This window comes from Glossina fuscipes, unplaced genomic scaffold (assembly GCF_014805625.2).
Source record: "Glossina fuscipes isolate IAEA_lab_2018 unplaced genomic scaffold, Yale_Gfus_2 0, whole genome shotgun sequence".
Lineage (NCBI taxonomy): Eukaryota > Metazoa > Arthropoda > Insecta > Diptera > Glossinidae > Glossina > Glossina fuscipes.
The window spans coordinates 43,973,564-43,999,309 of NW_023998414.1; the positions used below are offsets into that span (position 1 = coordinate 43,973,564).

At 33.4% G+C, this 25,746-nt stretch overlaps 1 protein-coding gene across 1 annotated transcript in view; it reads right to left on the bottom strand.

Moving 5' to 3' along the window:
* Positions 1–11,108, bottom strand: part of LOC119643631 (high affinity cGMP-specific 3',5'-cyclic phosphodiesterase 9A) — a 66,499-nt gene extending 55,391 nt beyond the window's left edge. Inside the window, exon 1 of the mRNA XM_038043011.1 lies at positions 10,956–11,108. The gene's annotated coding sequence lies outside the window, so the exon portion shown is untranslated. The remainder of the gene's footprint in view (positions 1–10,955) is intronic.
* Between the last annotated feature and the right edge of the window lie 14,638 nt (positions 11,109–25,746).

Consider the following 25,746-nt stretch of genomic DNA (forward strand, 5'->3'; position numbering starts at 1 on the left):
GCAAATTTTTATCGTATGTCCTGTATAGTCTTTGAATAGTGAACAAAGCGCATAGCAAGTGAAGATGTTCTCAGCTTTTGCATTATAAACGTGTCCTTTCACCGATTTAGACCATTTTCAAATTCTTTTGCAAATTTGTGGACGGCATCTCCCTTTTTACGAAGGGCAGAAGGTTTTTCACAGATATTGCGATTATGAAATTGGTGGGCGTGGTCAATTTTTCCCATTTTCTGAGCTTAGTTAATCCACTAGACATACACTTCAATTGGGCCGTTTAGCCCACTTTCTATGCCAACCTTCCAACGTTTCTGCTAAATTTAACCTCGATGGCTTAATTTTTGCGACCAGGAGAATATTTACAATAGATGAAGAAACGGACATTTTTAAATCGATTCAAAATTTGATGCAAATCAAGAATATATATACTTTATGGAGTTTTTGAAATTTCGTTGTCAATATTACAAATATTTTGACAAAGGAAATATACCTTTATCCTCCGATGACGGGTATAATACACACAAAATTTAATACTTAAATGAAGAAAACAAGCTATACATAAATCTTGTAGGAATTAATCATGTTTACTACTGGTTGCCTATTCATTGCACTACGGTGTACAACGTAAGCTTATTAATGTGAATTTAACGTAAATTTATCCTAAACGGAATCTCTTGATGAAATGATGATATGAAGAATGAAATGATTGGCTCGATTACAAAATTCTGTTGATCATAGCTTATTAATTCTGAAGAATTTTTAAAGGACACTAAAAAACTAAACGAGCATATTTGGTATTACTGAAGCCAAACATCTAGATACCTTTACACTAGTCGGAAAAACAAATGAAGTGAATTCATTTATAATATAAAATGAAAATAAATTTATTTATTTTTCTAAATCGCAAATTTTATTGCTTTCGTCGCCTTCGTAACACTCGCGTAACGTGAGGAACGTGTCAACGTGATCTTGATTTTTGAAAATCTATGCCGGGGCTTTTTCGGTCTTGCTTCACCTGTTTCACGATTTTCGTTTGCGAGGTGTGCATGCATCCAAACCTCATTTGCCGCAATGACGGACTGCTGGTTAGTCAGAAATCATTGTTTCATAAATGCCGTAAAAATCAAACATTCACTTTTGTACGTTTCGAAACGTACAACACGTGTAAATCTACAACAATTAATACAAAAACTCAAACAGCCCGAAAAACAAGAAAAAAAAAAAATCAATTTCATAGTAAACGCGAAGTTGAAACGAAAAATTCACCTGATTTTTTCCCACATTATTTGTGCTGAGATGCAACAAATCGAATTGCATGCCGGAATATGATTTTGACATAAAACGTTGCCTTTCTCGTATCCTAGCTCGTATCCTAGCACTACCCTAGCTTTACTGATTAAAACACAATCTTCGGCCCAATAGAACGCCCAAAAACGATGAACGAATCTACTTTTTCCATCTTGTGTGAATTGATAAAGCTAGTCAGTACTGAATCACTTCCTAACCTTGAGAAAGAGAGGTTCTGCACCAATTTTATGTAGATCAATTTGAAGCTGATACGATTGCGATTCCAAGGAGAAGGAAGAAAACAGTTTAACATCATTAGCGTACGTTAAAATATGACTGGATGTTATCACCGGAGAGCGGGGTCACTAATGTCTAGATTAAATTGAAAAATATATGAACAAAAGAAATTATGAACACATACTCCTTAGTTATCGCGGGCCAAACAATATCGAAATCATTATCTATTAAAACTGATCAAATATATCATCAATTTTGCGCTTTAAAGGATGTCCGAATTTCTGCTTAAAGGCAGTGTAAGGTTCTAGAAGATTTTTGTTTTTTGTTTAACAGTAAAGGCAACATCTACGATTAAAAAGTTTTCAGTTTCATTATTGTTAAAAGCCTTTATACTATGCTATATATATATATATGTATATATATATATATACAATAATACAATATAAATATATATATATATATATATATATATATACGTGTGTATGTAAATAAAGGAAAAATGCATAATTGTATTGTGTTAAAAAATTTGATTAAATTTCCGTAAAAAAAATATTTTATGCATTCAATGGTGTTTCACACAGTAGCTTATGTGTACACGATATACATTTTTGATGCGCGTACACATCGTCTCTATATACATTTCACGCACCTGCCGCTTCACCATCATTCATTCATGCACACATCCGTCATGAAATTGTTATAAATTCATACAATACATGCTGCGTGTGTACCCCATACATGAAAAATCCATTTAAACATGTTTTTTTTTTTTGAATAATACCAAACAAATCGCTGCGTACTTATATCAGATAAGTGAAATATAAATGCAAGCAAAAAGAAAACAGAAATAAAACATATAAAAAATATAAAAAACAACAACATTCTCAAAACCATTGTTAGCAAAAAATCAAAAGAATTTCTGATGATATCTCTCTCTCTCTCTCTCTCTCTTTTAAGGCTAAGGGGGTAAATGAGGCTAAGTGTGTGTGTTTACGCGCATTTCGATGAGAATCCGCTATTCGGGAAACAAAACTTTTGTTTATATGTAAAAGTTTTCTGTTTGATTTCGCTGAGATTCAAATTATATATGAATTGATATTTTTCACATTAAATGCATAAAAAGAAGAGTGAAGTCGCAGGCATAACATATCAATACGTTATATTCAATACGAATGTGTTTATCCATTTCATTGAGATCCTGTTATTAAGTCTGTGTTTAGTTAAATGTTTGTAGCGCGCAAAAGTATGCTTCGGCGTTTCCCATAAAATGTATTAGTACGTCCTTTGTGAAAAGAAAAAAGAGAACAAAACTTATTACTTTACTATCAAAATTCTGTCGTTACTTTGTTTTTTTTTTTTTTTTAAATTTCTTTCGCTACACTAAATTTAAAAATCAGTTTCATTTCAATTGGTCTTCAGACTTGACACTTTAATCTCTTCCGCTCTTCATGCTTTTTACGTAAACGCCTTCTTATCTCTGCTAATACGGATGTTATTTTCCTGTTAGTAAACAAATTGTCTACAAAATTGATTGGAATTATTGTTTTGTTATAAATATTGCAGAAGCAAAGTTTCGAATATCAATCTTGGGTTTTATATTAATTAATAATGGCATTTTTCTTCCTCTTCCTCTTCGTTTTTTTTTTTTTGTTTTTTTTTTTGTTTTCGCTCTAAAAAGTGTGAGTAGAGTGTTGGGGTAAACGTATTAAACTATTGCTTTAACATTAGTAACATTTTCAATGAAGGAAACGTGTAATAATAATCGCGTTTTTCTCCCGCCCTCCATCGAATTCAGAGTATAAATCAATACTATATAGAATTCGGATAGCTTAGGTAGAATTTCAATATGTCGTCAAGTTCTTGCCTTACGAACGAAGATCATCGCAAACAAACAGAGCGGATGAGAAAATAAAAATTCATGAAAACTATGAAGAATACTTATCCCATAGGAAGAAGAAGACGAAGAAAGAAAACCTGCCGTATTAAAAAATGATAATATTTATATTTATGTTTCTTTATTGGAATTTATTATTATACCCACCACTATAAGATAGGGGTATACTCATTTTGTTTTGTAACACCCGAAAGGAAGCTTGAAAGACCTTATAAATTATATATATATATATGTTCGTGATCAGCGTGAAATTCTGAGTTGATTTAGCCATGTCTGTCCGCCTGGTTGTTGTTGGCACTCTCCTCGTCGGAAAAATTATGATGCCGACCTTAAATTTGGCAGAAACATTGGAAGTTTCTGCCCACAGGTTGGTATTGAAAATTGGCGTAAACTGAACGCAACTCGGTTTTTTTAACAAAATTGTTTGGATTTTCTCTCGTTATTCGGAAATTATTAAAGTTAGAAGGCTGAAATTTTCCACATTTACTTTACGAAACGCACTGTTGTACTGTTTTTTTCACTTTTTTGAGGTTTATGCTTATTTATCATAAGGCAAAAAAACAGAATGTTTAAAATTGTTTTGTACACACCTTAAATTATCTATCAATTGACTGCCTAAAAATGGGTTCATATTAAAATGAATATGATAGACAACACGACCTGGTGGATTAATTTTTTATTAATAATACCAGTGATATGGGTATCAAATAAAAGAATTTGCCGAATAGAATGCAAAATTCGTAATGCGTGGATATGCGAGATTTGTACCCCGCCACATATATTTTTCTTACTTGTTTTTTTCATCATACATTTCGCATATAAAATGAAAAATATGAGCTCTGTATGGACTTTATAACGTCTCTTTGTAAAGTTCCTTAATCGAACAACAAACATACGGCCACGAATCTTATAAGTAGATTACAATTTTTGTTCTATAATTTGTCCAATGTTGTTGTTGTATAAGATAATATTAAAATTATATCTCAACTCAATTATATGCCCCGTAAATAATAGTTTGCTATGTAAGCTTCGAAGTCATCTAATCAAAACAACACACGCCTATGCCTGTTTTATACCTCACACCACACATGATTAGAATATATGAAGAGTGAGCGGATGGATTACCTTGTGACGAAACAACCTATATAGAATCATTCGTTGAATCGATTTAAACTTCTCTCTCCGTCTAATGTCTATACTTGCGCATTTTTCCGTTCAACTTATAGGCCGCAATTTTCAAGCTATTTGGAGAAAATTTGGTATATTGGAACATTTTGGAACAAGGAGAATCACTTTTGAAAATGGTTTCAATTCGACATTCGGTTATTATAAAAGGCTTATTTAAAAGACGTTTTTATATGAAAAATTTGCAATTTTTATTACTTCTGAACAAAAATCGGTGGGGAGCAACACATTGGCATCGTAACCGGCTATGGAAAATTTACATTAGATGCGATCATCCTCCTACTTACATAAAACAAACACGTTTACAAGAAAAATAAGAAGATCAAGTTTTTAGTATTTTATGATGGAGGTTATAATCCAAAAATGCATCCTCCTCCTTTATAATGATCCTGAGGCAACTTATTGTCGTAGCTATAATAAGGAATTGTTTTAAACAAAGTGGTAAAGAGCGTGCTGGCCTTGTCCGGCTGTAAGGGTTTAAAGTTTTCTCAATTAAAAAAAGTTTTTCTTTTCAATTCGTTTTTTGAACACTGATCAACTCTATCACGGTTTATAAAAATGAATCAATTTTCTTTACATTTCTTGCACAAGTGATCTAAGAAAACTTAAAACAAAAAAAACAAATAATAATAATTTTTGTAAATTACAATTTGCTGTAAAGAGCTAAATGCTCTACATATATATAGAGTTTGAGTTAATTTTATATCGATTCAGTTCTAGCCGATTGCGAGAAATTGTGACGATCACGAAATTTAAACAAGTAAGGACAAACGTAAGCAAAAGAACAGCATTTATATATTATTTATTAAATGCATCACCGAAGGATGCGAGGTATGTTGAGTTTGTCAAAATATTTGGAACACTCAGAAGAAAACATCAGAGACCCCACGAATAAATATATATATTCTTGATCAGCGACAAATTCTAAATCGATTTAGGCATGCCCGTCGGTCCGTCCATCCATCCGTCTTTGTAATACCCATTGTAGACGTTCTAGTGGCCGCAAATATGAGGCTATCGATCTTAAAGTTGGAAACTCTTCCGCTCAGATTGGTATTGAAAATGGGGCAAATCGGTCGAAGGGACAGCAGCACAGCACGACGTAAACTGAGAATATCTCTGTTTTTCACAAAGAATTCGAAATTGGTTTTTTCTCTTTACACAAAAGCTTTAGCTTATACAAATCTACAAAAATTTGAATGCTGTACCACCCGTTAAAGAAAAAAAATTGACAACGCCTACCCTATGTAGTGTATCAAAATGTAATTTTTTTTCAACACCTTCAAGATCTGCTTGGCAATAAAACATAGAAACAAGCTTCAAAAACCTCATAAAGTATATAAATTCTTGGGCAGTTTCAAATTTGCAATGCATCTAAACATGTCCGTCTGCCCGTCTGTCTGTCTGGGCAACTGTGTAGTATTATATTTGTGGTAAATATTTGCTCGCTAGCGAAAATGAAGACATAACTTACAAGTTTGCAAAAGAATTTGGAAATGAACTAAACTTTTCAAAGACCCGCCTATGCGACAGAAAGTTTAATTTTGAATATATATATTTACCCGTGCCCACTCCATATAATAGAGCATAGGAACGTGCTTTTTGTAATGGTTTTAGTTTATTCAATCTTCTATTCAGTGCACTTGGATAAAGAAGAAATAGCTTTATCTATGACATTGAAAGAAGACCTTAACATTAAAACAAGATACCTGTAGAAAATTTCATTGCCTTACTTTATTGTTTGCGTAGTGTGAAAAATGCGAAAAGTTATTTAATTTTTATGCAAAGCAGTTGTGGGCTGCAACACTTCATCGTGATTCGCAGTAAAAGATTTTAATATGCTTAATCGAAATACTGGCATCCGTAGGGTAGTCCAACGACAAACGAATAGACTAACATGCCTGAATCGGCGCGTAATTTGGCGCTCTGTAGATATATATATTTTTGTGTATATGTATTATATGTTATAAATAGAATACAAGCAAGTATTGAAATTCTATTGTTTTATGAAAGCGTGTAAAGAGACATTTCTCTTAGTACGATTTCTAAGCTAAGCTTTTGTAATAAATTCCTTAACATCTACACAGATCGGTTTTTAAGAGACGGCATTGCCTTATTTGCTATCATGAGCGAAATTGTAATTTCTCCATGTTGAATATGGCTTGACCTGTTCGCTTTCTAACGGCTGGTATAAGTTGGACCCGATTCAATATCGGATATGCAAAAAATCATTGGCATGCCCATTTAGAGCGATTATTGAAACGAAACTATGATAAAAGCGAACAAACAGAACCTTGCAGATAAATGAAGCTGAACTAGAATGGGCTCGATTTACGAGATGCTCCGTCCATGCGGCAATAGCCGCAAATGACCAGTTGTTCTTTCGACAACGGAATTCGTATTCTCTTTGCTAAACAAAATATTTTGAATGAGATAGATTCTGCCGTTCTACTCAGATAAACGCTTTTATTTTTCCATCTGGCATCGTGTATAACGTAATAAATATTTTATTTTATTTGTTTGTTTTTAATCGAATATATATATAATCGATATAAGCGAAATCCTAATTTCAAAAAATGTGAACATATTAGTTTCGTAATATGGTCTTGAAAAATAAATGCAACTATTACGTGAGGATCTCTTAGTAGCCCCTCGTTGTCGTCATATTATAATGAGCAATATACAAAGGTTGGACGTCATTGCCTCTTTTCCTTTCTTTACTGCTTCCAGTGAACAGCAGAAGTTCACTTTTATTGACCGATTTATCGCTGCGATCAGAAGATTTTGTTCAATATGTATGTAAATTGTAATAAAATGCAAAATATTTTAAATAATAACATTTACTTTGTAAAATAAATATAATTCTGGGTGGATTCTTAAATTTTATACGCTGCAGCAGTTATGGCATAAGTTTGTATTAAGTTTGTGCGAATGTACATAGCACCTAGAATAAGTTGAGATAGACCGATCTTTTATTATTTTTATTCAGGAAATGATTCTGAATCGATTTAAGCTTGTATGTCTGCCCATCGGTTTGTCCGTTTGCTATTTTTGTCGCAAATTTTGAAGATATTTTCGATGTAATTCGACAGATCAATATGTTTTAGACCTGCGACGCGCGCTATTGAAAATGGCTCGAATCGAAGCACTCTCTTCGACCAGTTCCTATATAGCACATTACTTTGAGTGGCCAAATAGTATGAACAATTGTATTCGCAAATATGAAGCGAAAACCACATATGTATACCCAATACGTATATGCACGAATAATGAGAGAAAGCGTAATTGATTTAAATATCCGAACCTTCTGTCTATTCGTCCGTCTGCGAAACAGTTTTAAATTTTCATTTTCTCATCGGGTTAACTTGAAAAGACAATAAGTGAATTAAGGATTCAAATGTTCGCCGATAATTATCAATCAAACCATATATAAATAAAGCGTAGTAGATACATATGGTTCTAGTTGTAGATGCAATTATCAATCAAGAGAAAAGATTCGGCCCAAACTGAATGTAAACACTTTCCTATATAAATTATGAAAAGAATTTTATAGCACCTAATTGCAAGCGACCACACCTAAGCTTCTCCTCACGTAACCTTACGCCAATATGATCTAATCCTTAATACGCAAAAGATGCACATATAAAACATACTTTTATTTTTGCTTATATATTATCAAAAATTCAATTATATAATACATATGCAGAGTTATGCTTATGTACAAATGCATACATTTATATGTAACATGACCACAATGTATACGGTAACCCAACCAACGACTATTAAAAATATAAACGAGAAAAATATACACTTGCTATCGAAATGGATGTACGTAGGTAATAGAATGAAGGATCTTTTAGTGCAATTTCTTGCTTGTAAATACGACTCGAGCTTAGCTCTTTCACATAGTAATATAAAATGTTTTATACTTCAATTGGATGTTGTCGCAGAGCCGTAAGACACAAACAAAAAAAAAACTCTTTTATACATTGCTCAAAAAAAGGATTTTTACATTTTTTCATATCTAAAGGCGAGCATGAAGCAAAAGCTTGTACACGTCTGTTGCTTTTTGTAAGTTTTTTGCGAATAAAAAGTGCGTTTAATAATATAAATAAACGGTCATGCATGTATATGCATATCCAAATTTGGGTTATATATATACTTATGTAAATCCAAAATTGAGAGCACAATGTACGGTTCGAATGCTTTTACTGTTCTTGTTGCTGCTGATAACGCCGAATTAATGTAAAACATGGTTTTAATGACTTTGAACAATTATTAAAAGCGTGGATATGGGATACGAGTGCATATGTGCTGCAGTTTTTTTCACATTTAATTTATTCATTGTTACCATTAAAGTCAATTTATGTAAATGTGTCATTTGATAAAATTTCTGCTTTTCTTTCTTTCTTTCTTTCTTTTTTTTTTTTCTCTTCAAGGGCCAGAAATGTCGATTTTTCAAAAAATTTTCATTTTTCCTTTCCCATTCATAAACTAACGTTTTTATCGCGCTTATCATAATGCAAACTTTTTTGCGGAATATTTGTTTTTATGCTTTTGCATATTTCCACTCGCTTGCTTCATTTTAATGAAAAATGAGACGAAAGCAATCAACATGATTTTAACTCTATATACACTTTATAGTCGTAGATGGCATTAAAATATATTGCAAGTTCACTTTCGATAGGATGGATGTCTTACCGAATGTATATCTTTCACAACAGATTGTATTAATTGCTTTCCTCGGCAATGCACACATATATGTGAATTGTTTTTTGAATAACTTCTGAGAAAGTAAATTAAACAACTTTCTTTTCGTTATATATCCATACTTTAAATAGTTATTAAGAGATAGTTCTGTATTATATTCTTAAAGAAGGCTAATTAATATCGAATTATTTTCCGGTTTTTCGGTACAAATCTTCTCGAAGAATGCCTAGTTCTAATATTTGGAAACCATCCTATTTGTAATCATATACTTCGGTTGGATAACTGGTGCCGTAAGCCATGCTTTCAATTGAAATATTATTATGCTAATAAACTACCTCTCTTTCTCATTCCTACTCTCTCACTTTCTCTCTTTCTCATTTTCTCTCTCTCTTTATTTTTCTGCCTTTCTTCACCACGATTTTCTCGATTTTTCTTTAAGTCAAAAACAAACTGACTGAAATTAACTATGGTTGGTTGTTCGCCATTAAAAATGAATTCGTTTAATTAAAACTCTGCCTCTCAATTGGTAGTTTTATCATCTATTCAACCTTAAGAAACATGAAACTTAAAACAAAATAAAATTCAAAATGTTTTCATTTCTAGTATACGCTACAAGTTTCTACCACTAATCCTTAAAAACAAGCCATACATTTTGAAAATTTTTATTACCAAGAATCGAATAAAGAAAGCGACACATATACATTTTATATTGCCGACACATAAAACTTCCATTAACCCCCTTTAAAAATATTAAGAAAATTTAATAACCAGCAACACATTTTCTTCATAAAAGTTCATAAACAAATTTTGTAGATAAAACGAAACACAAAAATATATTCCATGTCTTTTGTTTGCTCTCTTTTCCCGTTATATATCATAGGAGAATAACTGACGTACATCTGTAAAACTTATTGAATAAAGTTCTTCAAGTGTTAGAAATCGGATACGAAGACAAAAACGTTATTAAAACTTATATTAAACAAGATTTTTCGACTTGATTTTCAAACTCTCAGTTGAATTTGTTCCGAAAATTGAAAAATTTTTGATTTTATGCGAATAAAATAAACGGTCTCTTTTATTTGAGACATCTCTCTCTTAAGTTATATATATACACATAAATATATTAGATATTTAAAGCAAACAGATATTTTAAAGAAATTTCGGTTTCTCGGATTTATATATATAAAGCCTGAATGAATGAAGGGAACAAACATACGCAGAGACTTAAGCATGTGAGAACGATACCCCTCACCCCATGGCCACTAGCTCGCACTAATCAAGGGAAGCGTCTAGAGGTGTATTTTAGACTTTCATTAAATGTTTAAACTGTGCGGGACAAACACTACTTAATGCGTATACACGAAACCGCATTTAATCAGAGGGATATCTACGATAAATGTATCGTTTATATTTGCATTCTCATCGTGTAGAACGCATACACATAGTGATTATTAAGTTGCTCGCCTGGCTTTGCTGTGGGCTGGTTAGTCACCAACCAGCCAACAAACACCATAATAATACATACAAACAACTATATTGTTGTAATATAACAATAATATTAAACACCATAGAAATATAAATATATATAGGCCAAAAATGAGTAATTAAATCACAGATTAAAGTATTGTACTACGTATATACATACACACATATGAAGACCGAGAGGATGTCTTGATTTATGATGAAGTCAAGTTGTTTTTTTTTTTTCTTTTCACTTTTTAGCTTCACACAAAAATATTCTCTATCTTTTCATTAGCAGTGTTGCTCTCCATATATATACATATATATATACATATATATACATATACATATATATACATATATATACATATATATATTTTGTTTACTTTTTTGATAATACAGATGCGTTACTTTTGCCACTAGACCGCTTTGAATCGTTGTGAACTAATAGAAAGTCAAAGCTTAACTGAATAGTTTAGCTCCTTAACAGTGAAAGCTGAAGCTTTCTCTTATATACGAAATGCAACTTAACAAGGAAATAAAAAGCTAAACGTTTACTGCTGAAAAGCTTTTAATCAGGAGTCAAATAAAAAAAAAAGAGAGAGAAAAAAATGAAGAAGGATTTTTCAAAATAATTTTTTTTTCTCAAATTTATGAAATACATGAAAAAACATTCCTCAGGCATAGGTGATATTTCAACTGAAGGTATTCTACTTTCAAAAATTTTCACAATACAAAACACACACATACGAAAATTATAAAAATTATTTACATTTTCTGATGAATAAGTGAAGCAGAAAAAGAAATGAAACGAAATGAATTTACGGCACGTATGAGCGCTTGGCGAATAGCTTTGATTATTATTCATACGCAAGAAGTGTAAAGCGGAACCACACAGGCAGTCAGTCATTTTGCATGCAGTAAAGCAGCCGTGGTTTGATCTTTAAAGAAACAATATTTCAAAATCAATAAATTTTTAATCAGCTAAGAAGCATGAAAAAGATTTTTTTTAAATAATATTGAAGCTTTTAAAGGTAATATTTTTTGTTTAGGTTTCTCTTCGGGCAGAAATTAAGCTCTATTAAAAAAGCTTTTACTTCTCATACGCTATGTTTTTATTTTTCATAACAGTTACGTATCGGAATATGTTTCTTCATAATAACACACACACATTACTAGGGACTAAATTGTATTGACTTTATGCGTTGTTACCCGTAACGTTGCAAAGGAATTGAAATTCATCGACTTTCTACATGGCGGTACCTTATAAATTGAAAGAAGATTTTTTGCATTAAATTTACCATTTTGTACAAACTGATCAGGATGAACTACAAAGTTGACTCTCTCCTATAGATGTGTTACAATCAAATTTTTCTTCATATAGTGGACCTTTTCGCTAAACTTCGCTAACTTTTCATCATTTATTACTTACATATTGAACTTGCGAGTCGTATACGGTGTCCAATCGTTGACATAGACCCGATAATGATGTAGCAAAAAGTTTTCATTAAACACTTTTCTTTTTCAGCTTTCTATTTAAAGTTAAGTTTTATTAACGTTTGTCAATTAGTTTCCCATAATCAACATTTATGGCATTTAAAGTTTTTTGTTAAATCATTAAACAAATTGATTAAAATTTTCTTATTAATATAATTTTGACAGGATGACAGGAGAACTTGTTCGATTAATAAAAAGATCAAAACGGAAATGAGACCAAAAATGTTATAAAAATTCCTTGGTTTACTAAATGCTTTCAACTTTTATTGGAAGCAAACTTTCCGACGACTTTCGCAACGAAAAGATATATTGAGCAAAAAAATATAATCAATCGATTTCGAATATTATTTTGAATCGATTTCAGCTTTTCTATCCAACCTGCTCACTTATGTCTCTGCCTGTCTAATGCCTGTGCGCTTATTTTGTGATCAACTTACGTATGGCAACTTTTAAGACTTTCTAACGAAATACTTCTTGTTTCAAAACTTCTTGATATAAGTCGCTGAGTTGCCTAAGTTGTCGGGCAAAAATTTGAATCGAAATGAACTGCCTCCTAATTTCTCCTTCTTAAGCGCATATATGGCAACCTTTATATGTGCCTGCAAAGTCTAATTGTTAGTTATTTAATACGAAAGTAGGTGAAGAATAGAATAAAATTTTCGACAAAAAAATTAATTTTCACCACCGTCCCAAAGGTAAACGGCACCCAATAACAGGTCTCTTCGTTTGCATAGAGAAAAGTTGTATTTATTGGTATTTTATAAAGAAAATAAATCGAAAATTTTATTAAATAAAGCGACGTAGACCTTTTATTGATCGATAGTAAGAAACTAACGTGTGTGTTTTAATGTAAGCAAAAAACTATATAAAAACAAGAGCAATATTGACAAGTACAATCGTTCATATATGCACCAACGGACGGGATGGGTATTAAAAGGCTCTAGGGACACATAGAATCTCCGTTCGATAGGTTAGGATTTGGTTTATCCGCATATCCGATAAGGGGTAAGTTCACACAATTTCCGTACCAGGAGTGTCCATGAGCAAAGATATAAAGCCATTTCCACATATCAAGAACTAGCGTGCTCAGTTATGGCACATACACATGCCTCGTACGCCTCCATTCCTCTTATAGTGGTTGTCCTAAAATTTATTTAGATAACAGCTTTAAACACAAAAGAACACAGCCAGACTTACGATTACGTTGGTCAGATAACATTGGTACAACAATATGGTTACATAAAATTAAGTCTGATAGACACACATACACACGCTTGGTTACACCTAAAGTGGCTTACCAGCATAAGCCTGCAGAACCGACGTAGGGATACATACATTAGTTACATATAAAAAGTGGCACTCTCACCTGTTTTTCGCTAATACGTTAAATACACTTGAATAATAGAGGAGTTTTATCGCCCAATCGCCCATGGTATGCGTTTGATAGAGGATGGACTATAGTCGAACGAAGCTGTTGGACAATGGTAGCAGCGCTATTCATAAGTCTGTATCAGTTATGAAAATCTTGATCACTTCCATTTCGTAATTTAATTCAATAAATCGATCAATAAGTCCCGGGATAACATGATAAAAATATTTGGTCTACAAAATTTTATTTCATTCATCAACCAAAATTTTATTTCATACCTCAACAGCGATAGAAACAATCCAATGGTTCTTACAACTTTATGGCACTCGATGAATACAGTACGAAATAGCATAGAAGTTTGACATAAGAGATACCATTTATAATATGGATCGATTTCTAGGCTTATTGACCGATTTGTTTTTTTCGTACATATATCTAATGATAATCATCCCTGTCGTTGAAGCCACGAAGGTCTGAGCTGATTGATATTAACATCAAGAGCATGTCAGACGATGATAGAAAGGTTACTTCTAGCTTTATTTTGTGACGTTTGGCATGATTTATAAAACGTTTTGCGTTACCAAAATCGAAATTGCACAAGTAGAGACGTGAAGCTTAGGGAGAGATATGCAGAAAGCAATTATTATTTGAGTTCTTCAAAAAAGCTTGTCACCATGTTATTTTCCAACATATTAAGTAGGCCTAAAATCTGTGGTATTGTGAATTATTATAATATCAATCGCCATTGGAATACGTGGTATATTCGTTTTTACACGTTGTGTGCGTAATTTTTTCGCAACTTCTAACTTTATTAAATAATCTGTAAGTGAATGTATTTTTTTTCTTTTTAGTTCCTCATATATTTGCATGATTCTCGTCTCTGCTTATTATTTTTATTTTAGTTTTTATGTATGATTTATGCTAAAATAAAATATCATAGTTACTATTATAGAAGTTACGTCGTGTGCATTAAAAGTTTTATATAAAGAAAGTAAAATAATAAAAAGGAACTTTATTGTCGTCGGACAAAGTTGGTGGTGGAAAGTAAAATCTTTAAAGCAGGCCGAAACTAAATATAAACAAAAGTAAGTAAAGACATTATATACCGACCGTTAGGTAGCCCATACCACTTTGCCGAACGCAAGTCTTTATTTATTTTCCCCATAAAGTATTTTAAAGGTTGTGCCTTGTTTCCATGTTTAAGGCCATGTTTTCTTCTTTATTTGTAAAATGGGTGACCAATCATACGGAAGATGTTGTGTACACATGTAACACGGTCATTGTCGGAAAGAAGATAGGAAGTGGGCGCAGCCTAGGTGCGGCCTTGCGTGTATGCCCTTATCGATTGTACTCGGCACTCATTTCAGCTACGTGCAAGCGTAGTCGAAGCGCACTGAAATTTCAATCCGCGAACATCGACTTGGTAGTCACGCCTCTCGCCTACTCGACTATGAAATTTTTGTTGCACGAGAGAGAGCGGAAAAAGGAGCCTGACGTGATCCTAATTTAACAGCACTAATTGTCTCGCCAAAGATGGTTGTATTCTTCATCTATATTCACTATAAGGTATGAACAATTTGGTTTCACTTTTCGAGAGAAGCCTTATATGTGATACAGTCCAAAAAATAGGTCTATACAATCGAAATTGGATCCAATTAATATAATAGAAATATAATTAATTTAATTAGAGGGTCGGGTATTTTGGATCTGGCGGTGATCTGATAGAAACTGAAAACAAATACCTTGGGAATTACTGTAGTGGAGCAATTTTTGATATGAAATTTTAAAGATTACACTTTATGCATGGTTATGTAAAGATTTAGTTTTCGTAAGAACGTTCATACTACTCTACATCACAATACCGATGCATTAAGAGACTGTGTCAATAGTTACTTATCATACTAAGAGATTGTTACGTTTACGTAGAAAGGAACTCCTAAGCGTCACCATGCTTAGAACGCTTGACTACATGCGTTTAATTGAAAGCCTCGAAGTTGAGACTCGAAAATTATTTCTTCTGAATCAATTTTTTTTTTTTTTTCAGTAGTAACGTATAGTTAACATCTCTCTGTGCCATAATTGTTTCCCTAATTTCGTCCAGATTGCCTTCATCGATCTCAATTTTGTATGGACTGCTTTTAAGCATTCCATTGTAAATATTTTTTCGAATAAATTTTTATAACAATTACATAGAGTATGGAATTCTGTGAAATATCATCCGTAATACATACTATTCGTCACTCAAATACGGGTGGCGCGGCTTATTTAAAATTTTTGCCTCGGCAGTTCAAATGATATAGAAGTAGATTGAAAAGCTTTTCATATCAATTCGAATATACTACACTCAAACCCGCTTTTGTACGTTTATGTCCCGGATGCCGGTTCACCGCATAAAAAAATTCATTTTAATTGTGTGCGAGAAGCATTTTTTATGCGGTCCCTATTTACCGTACAAAAACATGTTTGAGTGTATAACTAGGCGATTTTTTCTTTTTTAAATTTTTTCGAAATTTCTCAAAAGTTCTGATCGGCCTTTTGGGAGTGAACAGAAAATACCTGGGCCGAAATCACGCGAACAGGCCAGAGGACAGCTGGACAGAAAAATAGACACTCAATGAAGATAAACATTCTGTATCGATCAATGTAGTAAAAGGTAAATTCATCTTAGGATTTTTTGGTATTTGGTTTGATACATACATCCCTTGCATCTCAAGTGGTGTAAGGTGTGAAAATTTCAAAAAAAAGAAGCTGCAAGTTAAAGAAAACTATGCCGTATTTGCCTTAGGTACGATCGTCTACGATAGAATCATTCCTGAAATATTCTAAAATAATGGTGTGCTATGTGGTGACTCTTGTTGAAGCGCAAAAGCGGACACGTCACAACACTTATTTCGTAAGAAGATTGGAAGTTTCCGGTAAAGGATTGGTATTAAAAATCGATCAAATTTATCAAAGCACATGACCGCAGTAAAGCGTAAGTAAAGTGAACGTTGTCCTTTTCTAAATGCAAAAAATTATGGAAGATAAAAGACTGGAACAAGATGAAGGTGGGGATGAATTATCTGTCTAAAAATGCGTTCATTCTAAAATAAATATAATGGACGCCACGGCCACGTTATCGATTAATTTTTTCTTAATAACACCATCGTCATAGGCATCCTATGAAAGGACTTGGCGAATGGAATGCGACAAGCTAAGTGCGTTAATTTTACATTAATTATGTTGAACGTGACGACGTGAGAGATTAAATTTTACTTAAGACTGCCTATTAGTGAAGCAAAAAGTGTTAGACAAATTTTAAATAAAAACATGGCGCGTTAAAGATATTAACGTGTTTATTTATTTCTATATGGAAAAGAAAAAAATTAATAAATGTAAGATCAACTTATAATATACACCAGCATTCAACAAAGCCCCAAATTAAGGTACTATTATATACCTATGAACGAAAATGTACTTATTTATAATAATACTAACAAATGAGAAAAAAAAAATTCAATTACAAACGAAACTTTTGATTCGAGTTATCTGTATTTGTACAAAACTCGCGGTTATATGCAAGATAGTACTTTTAATCCTATTAATGGACAGAAGGAACAGATCAAGTAAGTGGTAATGATCGTTGAATATTTTACACATTATCCCAAAACGGATTGAATAAACCCATAATTGCTTCGGGATTGCTGTCACTACAACAGCACAAAATGTCTTGAGACCCCATTGGGGATATGAATACGTCAACAATGTTTTGATAAAGCTGGTGAATACACTTTTTTCTCCTTTTATTAACTTAAAGACGAAGGTTAAACCCAACATTTCAAGCCTTTTTTCAAAGGTAGGCAAATCAATGAGATTTAATCAAACTATCGGCGAATATTCAAGAGTTGGTCTAACCAAAGGTGTATAAAAGCACTTGGTAACATATCGATCATTGGATTCTTTAGAGCATCTCTTTGTAAACCCTAAAAGCGATCTAGCTTTATTAACTGAAACTTCTGTATGAATATCACACTTGAATTTTGAGACGAAAACAACTCCTAAGTCTTTGTAATTGCAGACGTTTTCGAGAATGTGATTGTCAATACGATAACTAGCGAGCAACGCGTTCACATTTTTTTGAATTCAATACCATACCATTGATTGGAGGCGATATATACAGGTTCCTAAGATCGGGCTGAGGAAGTTTATTGCGATATATTGGATCTTAAAACATGGAAAGATTAATGTCGTCTACAAACATTAAAACACGGAAATATCGCATACACTCAGGAAGGTCGTTCAAGGTTGTCAAGCGGATGAAATGTCTTTGTTGATTTGACATGGGTACACTACCGCGTCGTTTTAATCTTGGGGTACTCGATGACACACGGATTAATTTTTCGTACCCAAGAGTTAGACAATCCCTAAACTACACTGGAAAAACCAGATATGTTTATTTTGTCTGGCTCAATAAACCCACTCTGGGAAGTGTTGAGGTCTACCATTTCCTCTAATTATTCGCATTAGGAATGATTAAAACCACAACCACCACGACACCCCCGAAGGGTCTTTAGGACTCTCACATTCCCAAGCGGGTCAAGAGGACTACACTGGGGAACACCAGAAGTGACGACGATTACTCTCGGTTGGCAAGAATCCACCAATGTCTGTTTCATGCTCCTGAGCCAGGCAATCATACTGTACCGAAAACCAAGACGACGTAATATACAGACTAACAACCTATAATCCACTCCATGTAGAAAACTTTGGAAAAGTCCGCAAATATAACATCAGTATGTTTGTGCTCGAAAATTACTTTGTAAATTCGATCATAAAACTCCAGAAGATTAGTGGTAGGTGATCTAGCTTTTAAAAACCCGTGCTTACAGCGCGATATAATTGATCCTAAACGAGAAGTTTAGGCAGCGCATGAAGTTTGCCAATTCTCCTGCAATTCTCAATAAGTTTTCGAGATCTAGTTTAATAAAGAGATAAAATAAAACTACTCTTTCAAAGCGATGAAAAGTGACCTTTTTTCAAACAAACATGAAAAATATCTATTAGAGGAGAACATAGTAAATCACCATAATGTTGGAGAATAGCAGGCCACACACGATCAGAACCAGGGCAGGTGAAAGATTTCACAGTTGACAAAGCTATATGATATTTCTTCTTCAGTGTACGGACATAGATGGGAAAATATCAAATGAACTTATCGAATAACAATGAACAAAAAATAAGCAAAAAGATTAGTTGTTGCAGACGCATCAGATGGCTCGAAATTTCGAAAACCCATAACAGAAGGAAATCGTCCTGCTTTTGGTGTAGAATTTGCGAATTTAAGAAAGTCTTTAGGATTTTTAAGAAATTTGCAGCGGGTTGCATCAATAAAATTGGAATAGCAAGTAACTTTCAGGGCATTATAATCTCGTCTAGCCCTAGAGTATATCTTGTAATCTAATCTGATCGAACCACTGGGACTGAATTTTGTTATTACGGATCATCTGTAAATGCTTGGAATACCAAATAGGAGAAACTGAAATATTACAATATTTCGAAAAAAAGAAAAAAAAAGCTAAAGGATAAAAAATAATCGTCGATAATTTCTTAGCGTAAATCCCAGTCAATGCCGGCCAGCAAGCTCCAGCAATTTTGACGTAATTCGTTTTAGCAAATAAAGCTGATCACTATTGATGCGGTCCATTGCCGGCTACACAATTTACGGTCAACAACAACGGCAAAGGATACCTATCTTTAGGCGAATGATGATGGGTAGGCGAGATTCGGCCACAGCCAAATATAACTTTAATACTCCATTTTTTTTTGTTTTCTGAATCGAAACAAAGAATAATCATCAATAGCACTTTTTCATTTTGTGTTGTAATTAAGGGCAATTTGATATTATTAATATTAACTTTGTTCTTGCTGTCGTTCTTTTCGCAAAGTAATAAGCCACTAGCGGAAAATACTTATGTTAATTTCATTTTTATTAACATGTGACTCGAACGTCATAATTTTTCTTGTTTTCAGTCATAATTTATTCCAGTTATTGATTTAAGAAAGCGGATCCAATTCTCAAATGGTTATCTGATGTTCAATGTTTCTTGCAAAACTTACTATTCATTATTGTTTTTCCTCTTTCCTTTTTTAAAACATTTTGCTCATTTTCCAAATTAAATTATCCTAAAGGTAATAATTAACGAGTGCAAGGGCTGCGAAAAAGCCTACACGAAAAGAAATAAAATATTCACTTCACTCACTCTAATGAGTTTAGTGTGCACTTTTTACAGAACAAAAGAATGGATTCACTAGCTGCACTACTCCACCACCGGAAAAAAGATAATTATATGAAATTAACAGAAGACTTTTTAAAATATTTCTCTCGATCCGAACCAATATACGCAATCCAAAATACAAGAGGACCTTATCGCTTGAACACAAATCTAAAATTCATTTCATTGTGTAACATTAAAATAAGAAATCCAGCACGCTTCCCAAGCAGAATATATAGACTGGTTGTCAATTACAATTAGATATGTAATTCTTTTTTAATTTAAAGTGTCAGCACGATTCAATTTCAATTCTTTCTACTTTGTTTTTATAGACGTCTTCGGAGCGGTAAAACATCGACAATCCTGACTTTATCCTATCCACCTACATAATATAGTCGGGTTGCAACACTATAGTTTGAACTTGGCAATTTTTTTATTTCTAATTCAATCAAACGTAGTTTAATTTTGAAAATGAATCAAAATTATGAAAAGACTTGCCGCACTTTGCTAAATCACATCGCTCAAGATGAGAACGCCTCGCCGGCTTGCGAAAAAGCTCATAGCATTTACAGTGAAGATGTATTATGAAAACATTAGCCACATGTGAAAGTGTCGCTTCGTTTCTGTTTTGGAAATTTAGAAGGACGCACTCTGATAAATCCAATGATAACCTTCAAAAAAATTGAGAACAACCGACGCCTTTCATCCTATGACTCCGAAACTAAAGCTTGATCAAGAAGTAGAATCGAATTGACAATTCTATTTTGTTTCTACTTTGGACTTACTGGGTTGGACAGAAAAGGATTTCCGATGGCAACAAAATGGCGAACGTTTATCGATTAATATATTTGCTTGCAAGTTTTTTCACTTGAGAAAACTTGGTACAATATATACTTTTGATTATTTCCTACCACTTTTTCCTAACTTTCTGGCTACATAACGATATCGCACTGGTTAGGCAGCGTTCCAATTGTCGACTCGTTTTCGTACTTATTCAGCATTTTGGAACCGCATGTCAACCAAGTTATGTTGCGTCGATTTGATCAGAAAGTGCTATGTATGGATTCGGCAGCGGAGCTCCCCTTTCGAGCCATGTGGCCGAGCGTTCTCATTCAAGAGAAGGACTTTACGTCTCTGAGCCGCAATTGCTGGTATATTTTGCGGCAATACATCGTTCAATTACCTCAGTTGACATCGAAAGATATCCGCACTAACAGTGTGACTGTTTGTTAGCAGGTCATAATACACTACACCTTCCTGATCCCTCAAAACTTTATGACCCCGAATATTCCGCTTCGGCGTTGATTGGAATGGCTTTCCCGGCGTGGCAAGCAATGAAACCGCGATCTTGAAACTGTTCGAAATGGCATTTTCCCTACTCATGTAAACATCTACAAACAGTTCATTCATCAACTGCGAAGCTTTTCAAGGGTTTTTGAAGATTTGAAATGGGGTTTCGACCAATAGGTCCTGCAATTCATTCTCTTTGAACTTTTCTGGTACTGCAAGCCATTTTCTGTCATTGGCATCAAAACCAACACTCTTCAACCCAAAACCAATAAATGGGATGCGATCGAAAAGCTTCATCATTAGCTTCTAAAAGTGTTTGATGGGCTTCAGCAGCAGATTTCATCAAATCAAGTAGCAAAAATAATGAATGTCGAAAATGTAAGCAACTATTAATTACACTTCATTTAAAATGTAAGAAGAATGCACGTGAATTTTGTTTGGGGGTGGGGGGCGTGTAAAAGCAAGCACCACCAGTTTACTCTGCTATTCTACTACTAATCGTAAGTTTTGAATGAAAATTTAAGTTTTGTTTTTATTTCGCCATTGGGCTGCTGGCCGGCCAATCCTTCATATTCATATTTAAATTTGATGAGAATCATTACTTCAAGAATATCTATGCAAAGTTCCAGATGTCTGTTGGGAATAACGTGACTCAATCTCTGTTGAAGAATAAGTAATACCTTATACATGCACGTATTATACGCGTAGTCCTATGTCATTTCCAAGAGATGATAAATTCAGAATTCCATAATTCCCACTGGACATACAAACCAAGGTAAAACTACTTTAAAACAAACATTTATGATATTATTAACTAGTTTTGGAGCATGTAAAAATATGCATTAAGAGTCCTACAAACTTTAGTTAGGCTCTTGTTCGTTTAGAAATTAGCCTGCATAGCGATTAACATAGAGAACGCACCGATTTACTTGACTCAACTGAGATAAAGACCGATATGACTTTGCTTAAGCGCAATAAGTTAGGTTCTATTTGTTGTCTATTTTGCATTTTCCATTTTATATTTACATGTTTTTTTTCTTTTTTTTTTTAATCCGCTCATAAGTCCGTATTAGTTTCGGTCAAGGTTTCGCAACGAAACGTCAGCTTAAACATCTGAAGATCAATGACAGCCTATAAATATTTAAATGTAAATAAATGTTTTTATCTGAATATATTTACGGTAAAACACGTTGTTTAGCAATAAATCGTTTGCTTCATGTTAGCATATCTCACATGCTTTTTCCATTAAATATTTGGATACGACGACGACGACGGCGGAATTCATGCAAACAATTAAATAATTTCGTCTTGTAGTAAATGCTTATTTGTAGGCGTGTCAATTGGTCAATCAAAATATTTTTACTTTCACTCCTTAGATGGCCGTGGGAAGTTCGTTGCATTAAATACCATCTCAAGTTCTTTAATAAATCCTAAGTGGCCTGAGTGGCCGAGTAGGCAAGAGTCTCGACTAGCAACTCAATGGTCGTGGGTTCAAATCTCAAGTGCGGTAGAGTTTTTAATAAAGCCGAAAGCCTTAGATGCTGCTGCTTTAAGACTTAAGTCTTAGAATTTATTCTCTGGCTAAGTTTATAATAATAATAATAATAATAATAATAATAGTTTTTTTTTTTTTTTTTGTATCTATTCTGGATTCCTTTCCCCAAAGATTTTATATGCGCTCCCACATAAAGGTTTATGATATGATTCAAACATGAATATCTACTATGGACTTTGCAGTTTTCTGCCGTAATTGAAGTGCAAATGGATTAAAGCACCGAGAAAGTGCGTTAGTCCGTTAGTTAAAGGACCTGCTTGATCAGAACGTCAGCTCATGCTCAGGAGTATCAAGAGTATCAAGAGTGCTTCTTATTGAATTTCTCAAACGTTTTCGTTACCTTCCATGATCTTCAGTCCGTTCAGTTGCGTCATAATTGAAGATTCTAAACCGATTTTATATATCGTTTTCAATTGATGTTGTGCAAAAATAACTACCGCTAATGCGGAATAAAATTTATTTGAAGCGAAATTACTAAATTCAAACGATGGAACGAAAGGAAATCAAAAACTTGTTTAACTAAATGAGTTTTGGCCTGTGGGTATACGGACTTAAAGCTTATTAGAACAGCACACAACAGTAACCGACTTAGTAGAATGGAAAGTTCAATAAGAAGAGAATGTGATTGATATATAAAGGAAAAGCGATTGCATTAGGTATGGCTATTCAAAGCTTTAGATGGCGTTAATACCGGGCAAAGATGCAAGGGATAGAAAGAAATTGTCCGCGTCCTCGGTGTTAGACGCGTTTTGAATTCATAGCAAGTGCTAAAAACTAGTGTATTATACCTGTAAAGATGTGCATTAACTTTAGGAAGCAAACCGATTATATGCCGACAGCATTCCTAAACTAAAACAATTACCCAACAAAATTACAAAAAAAAAAAAAGCACAGCATCACTAATAGTATAGAACCGTCGCCGTGTAGTTCAAAGATATCTTACTTAGCTCTGGTTTCAAACTGAAAACCAGAATTTTTCGTTTTCTTTTTTTAGTCATAATGAGAATTTTACAACAGAAACTGGATCTGAAAAACCAGACCAAAGATTGACTTGAAGAAATTTCAACACATACACATATACATATATATAAATCAATGCGTTTAAGAGCAGGTTTCTTTGCAGCACGATTAACCCTTTACAACTCCAGCACGCGGAGGTCAAGATCGTTCGTTGACCATTATTAGCTATGTGTGTGTGAGTAAATGGGAAGCGAGAGGAAAAGTAAGAGATAGAGAAAAAACAAGACCCGGAGGAGAGCAAGATCAACAGAACACTGCAATCAATACAACACACTCGAAGCAATTCTTATGATAACGAAAAGAAAGAAAAGAGAGAAATAACACTTATCGATTGTCGTCATTACAGTGTTTATATTATAGATACCAACAGCGACTGGGGCCTTTAAAGATGATGAACGTTAATGCAATTAAAGTCCATGTTTGTTACATGTGTGTTACATTTATTGTTATATAAAGAAACTGGTCATTAATCTTTTAATGAAAAACATAGTAAATGCTTGAAATGAGTGAACAGGAGGAGCGAAAAGAGTGGGAACTTGTAAGAGCGGTAAGAGTAGGGTGGAAAGCGGCGGCGTAGAGAGGCAATACGCACCCAGCAAATAATACACATTAATATCGTTATGATGAACATAATCATTATGTATGAAATGTCAGCAGCAGCAGCAGCAGCAGCAACAGCAGCACCATTTCTTTTAAATTGCAATCAACTGGTGTTTTGCTGTTTTTGTTGCTTTTGACAATTATTGTGAACATTGAATGAAAAAACATGTTATTTATTGTATGAACGCTCACCTCCCTCTCACTCTCACTCTCTCTATCTCTCTCTCTCTCTCTCACTCTCTCTATCTCTCTCTCTCTATCTCTCTCTCTCACTCTAACTCTCTCTCTCTCTCTCTCTCTCTCTCTCTCTCTCTCTCTCTCTCTCTCTCTCTCTCTCTCTCTCTCTCTTTATCTCTTTCTCTCTCTCTCTCTCTGTCGGTCTCTTTATCTCTCTCTTTCTATACAATAATCCAAAGACGACCCCCGACACCTTGACAATTATTTAATAATTAACATCGCTGTAGCGTTACTGCAGCACAACACAGCACAGCATACCAAACAATTTCTTGATATGCCACTACGATGTTTATTAAAGATTGTTGATGACGCCAGTTGATTGTAGACAATTAAACGCAAGAAAAAATATGGAAATAAATAATAATAATAATAATAATAGAAAATGATTTGCCTTCCAAACAAATACATTCGTACGCACGCATTCACTCGACGGCATTTATGCATCCCTATGCATACAAATCGCTGGCTGGCTATACACGTATATGAAATATTTTTTACAATTATTATCGTTAAAAAATTTTCACAAAATATAAATAAGTAAAAATAAATTAATCAAATAAAACAAAAAGATACTCAGTGGAATTATAAATAAAAAGAAAAAGATTACCGTTAATCAAGATAATAACAACAATAATAAAAGTCACAGATATTGGGTGCAGTTTTTACATATTTATTTTTTTTCTCTCTTTTAATTATTAATTAGAGGAAAAAACTATTTTGAAATTTTATTTTCCTGCACTAAGTTAAATAAAAAAAAAAAACCGAGCACTAAAAGATGACGTCTCGAAAATAAGTAATCGAAAAAAGCGCAATTCAAAAAGAAATAAAATTATTTTTATACGTATTAAGAATAAGCGAACATTTTCTGTTTATTTTTTACTCTTGAGACGAGTATCATTTTCGTCTTTTTAACGCAATAATAAAAAAAGAAGCCTAACAAATGCCCTTTCTAATGTAATTGTCGAACTAGACCGATTGTTAAATGCCCTACATCACTTCATATAATGTAATTCGGCTCTCTTTCTATCTCCCCTCTCTCTCTCTCTCTCTCTCTCTCTCTCTCTCTTTCTTTCTTTCTTTCTTTCTTTCTTTCTTTCTTTCTCTCTTTCTCTCCTATGTAAAGACTTACGCTTATATAAGATAGCATTAATAGACG